At 40.2% G+C, this 5,377-nt stretch overlaps 1 long non-coding RNA gene across 1 annotated transcript; it reads right to left on the reverse strand.

Moving 5' to 3' along the window:
• Positions 1-472: 472 nt before the first annotated feature.
• On the reverse strand, positions 473-3,692 carry LOC148296059 (uncharacterized). The gene is made up of 2 exons (XR_015834311.1): positions 3,360-3,692; positions 473-677 (listed from the first exon to the last, which is right to left on the reverse strand). It is a non-coding gene; the product is annotated as an uncharacterized LOC148296059 (long non-coding RNA).
• Between the last annotated feature and the right edge of the window lie 1,685 nt (positions 3,693-5,377).

The raw sequence follows: 5,377 nt of genomic DNA on the forward strand, positions 1-5,377 counted from the left end.
TTGTCTCTAATCAAAAGCCTAACACAAATAATTCGTTTAATTAATTCAATCTTATACTTCCCAAAGCAACAAGGAGGCAAGGATATTCGGCTTTTCTCAAAAATAAATTCAAAGAATCCGTGCAAAATGCAGATTTGAGAAAGCCCACAAATCATTCATAACCAAACTACAACAAAGCCCAGATGATGAATAGAGTCACAAGTAAGTAAATGAAACAGATTTCTTCAATGAATTTGACGAGCATATTGGTGAGGGAGGAGAGAGAAGAGAAGAGAGAGAAGTGACAGGACCCGACTCAAATTCCACTTTGAAATCTGAGCATGACCCTGTTTGTGTCCGACACCTGGCAAGTGCCGAACACAAATGACCTAATTGCCCTACTAGTCAACTTTCAACTAAAACTGGGGTTGGACTTTTGCTGAAAAATTCAGCAAGGTCTCCCCTGCAGTTAAACCAATCCCAAGATTACACCTGTCAAACATGCATATAAAATATACACCAACTGTCAGCATGCGAATAATTACATTCCAACAGTTAGACATGCAATCTAGGGCAATATCAGAGCTCTATACAGAAGATTACAGGTGTAAAATAGTTACACAAGACTCTACGTTGTCAGGAAAAGTGGCGGAAGGTGGACTCGGCCCGGTGGTGGCGCGCTGACGCACGACTACTGCCTGGGGGCGCAAAACATTTAAAGGGTGAGTGGACCAAAAACAAAGCGTTAGAAAATAGTATTAGAACATACTAACCCCTCTGTAAAAACAGTTATAAACTATACTAAGAGCTAATCATACACTTAATCAAACATTAAGTCTTATATAAATATACGTACAGAAATCAATACAAGCGTGTGTATATATATATAAACAATCACACACTTGATTAAAACATTAAATCCTTGAAAGCATTAAAATCAACTTTAAATCTACCACCAAGTGTACCCATTTATAATTCCGTCAATTCCTTTAGTTTCCGTCAATTCCTTATAATCCGTCAATTCCATATAATCCGTCAATTCCATCCTTGTGCCATGTTGCGTAGATACAGCTGCACCAAAATGGATTCAGTTGCATCCTCAACTTGTGATACTCGCAAGTGCACGAGCCGTTTGGTAGTATAGCATATGTAAGTGCGAGGTCGATCCCACGAGGATTGGTGATTGAATGATCCAATTCATTTCCCTACACAAAACAGAAATGAAAAAGAAAGGAAATAAATAAAACAAGAAAAAAAGAAAATAACTAACTCAAGTAGATAAGTTCCCAAGTTCAATTAGATTAACGGATTGATTCTAGCTAATGTATGATTAAGCCATGGTGTTTGGTCATAACCTTGTGTTCCTAATTCCCTAATTTGATCATTTGTTGTCTAACCTAAAATTAAGCATTAGGAACCCATTAAGCATAGAAGAACAATTTAAACAACCAAGCATGTATCTAATCCCTGTTGTCGAATGTCCATACATACTCTTCTTATTCATAGTTCAATTCGAATTAAAGCATGGTGTATACTCTTAATTCAAACCAAGATAGCTAACATGCAAGCCTAAATGGTGATCAATCATTCAAACAAGCATATTAACTTATAAGCATAATGAATAAGAACAAAAACCATAATTGAAACTTGGAAACTAATCAAACTTGAAACTAAAGAAAAGAATTTACATAACAATGAAAATTAAAGTAGAACTTGGAAAGACTTAAAGGAAAATTTAGTAAAAGGATTTTTGTTACAATCAATTGAGAACTAGAAAGGAAAACTAAGAGAATTTGAGGGAGAGAAGGGAAGGGAGCTCTAGAGAAGTGTTTGAGAGCTCCCCCCTTTGGGGTGTGTTTACAAGCTTGGGAAACCTCACTATATATAGGCCTAAGGAAGCTGAAAATCTGAATTAAGTATGGCTAATGCATACAACACTTTGTTTTATAAAATCTGAAATGGTTGATGCACTTCACTAATGCATACAACACTTCCATTATAAAATCTGAAATGGTTGATGCACTTCACTAATAAATCCCACCAGCAGCCCTAGCTCATCTTCATGTCACCATGACCAAGCTTCCAACCAGAAATAATAGCTCATCCTGAGGTCAGCATGACCAGCAACTTCAAGGGCTTACGAATTGGGCTTCCCTTAAGCAAATTAAGACTTTAAGCACTCAAACTTGAAGTTCAGAATGTCTTCTTTCCAGCCATATATCATTTGGGCCAATCCAAGGTCGGAGGAGGAAGTTAAGGCCAAAACAAATTGCTAACTCATTTTGCGCGCTGATAAAATCCATCCTGAGCATGGCTCTGTGTTTGCTAGGTAACAGACTCCATATTTATCCAATGGGGCTGCATTTTGGATATGTTATATTACACACCCATTGGAACAACTTTCATGAAGAATGTGGCCTCATCCGAGCTATGTAGGTTGCTGAAACAAAGCTTGCAATATGACCTACGAAACTGGGCTGGCAGGGGACTGTAGCCAAAATTGAGTTTGTCTTTAAGCTCTTCATCCATTCATCCAAATTAGGCCCTAACATGCATGGATTGCATCATTTACTATCCAAAGCCCTCATTATTACCTAAAGCTCAATGAACTGAAAGATAAACACAAAAAGGATTAAAAGCACAAGTTTAACTCAAAAACATAACCAAATCATAAGCTAGAATGGTACAAAATGATATGTAAATATGCACCGATCATGCCACCGGAGTGACACGTCCTAGCAGACCTCGGGAAACACAAGGTCACCCAAGCCGCAATCCTAGCAGATTCAGGGGACACTTGGTCAGCCTGATCCGCAACCCTAGCAGAATTCAGGGGACACTTGGTCGGCCTGATCCGCAATCCTAGCAGAATTCAGGGGACACTTGGTCGGCCTGATCCGCAATCCTAGCACCACACGGTTCGAGCGTCCCCGAGACTCGTGGGGCTGTGTCAAGCATGCTGACCTACCCGAAGGCAACTGGATGTCCGTAGACATCGTTATAACCGAAGGCAACCATTTAAATCCGAAGGCAACATATTATCGAAGGCAACCTTTATTAATCTTGGGTACCTATGGTGGTTTCTAAGAAAATATAATTTTAGAAAAGCTAAAAAAGAAATAAAGCGAATTCTTATTTATTTCCGAACTCTGCTGCCATTTAATCTGTTATTTAATTAGATTTTTCCTTTGTTCCTATATCCCTTAAGGATATCCCACTCGGCAGCATATAAATTGACATGCTTAAAGGCATATAATAATTAAAACATATAAAAGCGATAAATCAAGCTGTTAACACTTTGATCAATGAATAACTTATTCCAGATCAAATAATAAGAATAAACTGCATAAAATCATTTATAAAACAAAAAGTCCACTCACAGATACTCTGAGCTAGCTGGACCTTGCTGAAGGTCCCTCCTGCAGGTCACCTGGTGCCCGGGTGCCTGAATGACCAACATAGTATTTTATTAAAACCTCTGCTCAATAATATAATATTAAATTAAAAACCCTGACCCCCGGCTCCTAAAAGTGCGTGCATCAACTTAAAGGTCACTCTTAAGCCCACACTAGCTTTCCTCTCACTGGTTACAATTTAAAAGCATTTAGGGACTCAAAAGCGATAAAGTCCCAAAAAGTCAACTAGGGACCCCGTAGGGTCCACAACCTCCGAATTCCAATCCGATCGTTCCTAGAGATTTCGATACGCCTAGGACACATGTCCCGAGAGTTTGGTCTCGATCGAACGGTCGGATTGCTCACGATCGCACGATCGGACGGATGAGTGATTTTTCTATAATCCTAGCCCTAGGGTTGGCCTTTTCGGAGTATCCAGACTCCGATTGACGATCCGTCAAAACCTACAAGATCTTGAAATTACCTATATCAACATACTCCAGTTTGACTACGATCCAACGGTCTGAACATAATGAACCCGGAAATCACACACTATGCGAGATCCGTTCGTGGTTCAAACGTTATCCGAATTGAGATCCGCGAAATCCTACGCACTCGTGAGGACACGAGGATTATTCTAGGATCAAGAGTGGCTCCTGCTACCTGGCCCACGCGCCGCCCACGCGCCGGCCGCGCGTGGGTGTGCCTAACAATTTCCGGCGACCGGCAAATCTCTAAACCGCCGGCCCAAACTCTTGTCCTAGGTAAAACACCAAATTTGGAACCACTTTTGTTCTTGGACTAAGGCCAAAAAGTGGCCGGAAGTGGCTGAAAACAGCGACACAAAACTGGCAGAATTTCAACTCGAAATTTAACCAATCAAACCTCAAAATCTCTCCAATCATACCCAACCATCAGCTAGAGCTCGAAAAATAGTCCAAAAACCATACCTTACTCGTCACGATCGGTGGCCGGAGGAGAAAGAAAACGGCGGCGAAAACTCAGTCGAGAATCGCGACTTCCTCCGCGATTCTCCGGCGATCGGCGTGGTGGTTGGCGTCGGGAAGGGCTGGGCTGCGACGGTAGAAGTTGGCCGTTTCAGTCTTGGCCGGTCCAGGGAGGTATGGCGGCGGTTGGCGGTGGTTTGCAAGGAGGGGAGAGGTCGGACCAAAAACCAGTCGGGGGGGGGGGGGGGTTTGCTCGAGGAGAGAGAGAGAGTGAGGAGAGAGAAGAAATTCAGATTTAAAAATCTGATTCTTTTTTTCCAAAATTACAATTTTGCCCATTTTGTATTTTGATCGTATCTTCCTCGTTAAAAGTCCAATTCAAGCCCACTACGTGTCTACGGACTCGATTCGTCGTGCTCTACGCAACGGTACAAACAAATTCCCCAAAATCTTTCCCGATCAAAAAGTCAATTTAAAACTTAATAAATTATTCCGATGGTAGTTTAGTCTTTTCCTTCATTAAATTAATAGTTAAATAATAATTAAGGTTTGGGTTGTTACAGAAGTGTCGGGGGTCGGGAAGGAAAGAAAGAAAAGGAAGGTGTAAAAGGAGGAAAGAGGGGAGTGAAGAGAAGGGTGTGGGCCCTTATTTATTTATTTTTTCAGATTCTCACATAATAAAAGTTAACTAAGGTTAATAATAGGACACGTTTCAGCCTTTGAGGGTGGTAGTGAGAATACACCTCTAGTTAATGTGATGAGTAAAATTGCTCCCTTTTTTAATAGAGGTGGACCAATTATATTGAATTAAGAAATAATTATAGTATTTATGACTCCCTAAACTAGGTATGATTGGAGTTCAAATTTTATAGAGAGTTCTTAAAATAGATTTTAAGTGTTTTTAGCTAAATTTTAACTAAAAAATAAGAGGCATGATTGTGGATGCTCTAAGTGACGCAAGATTCAGCTCATATTAATAATTCAAAACTATTGATAACTAATGTTCACCTAAAAGCCCTAATAGCACAATTTCAAGACCGAATATGGTTAGCATTA

Source organism: Prunus avium, chromosome 3, assembly GCF_965620075.1.
Source record: "Prunus avium chromosome 3, drPruAviu1.hap1.1, whole genome shotgun sequence".
Lineage (NCBI taxonomy): Eukaryota > Viridiplantae > Streptophyta > Magnoliopsida > Rosales > Rosaceae > Prunus > Prunus avium.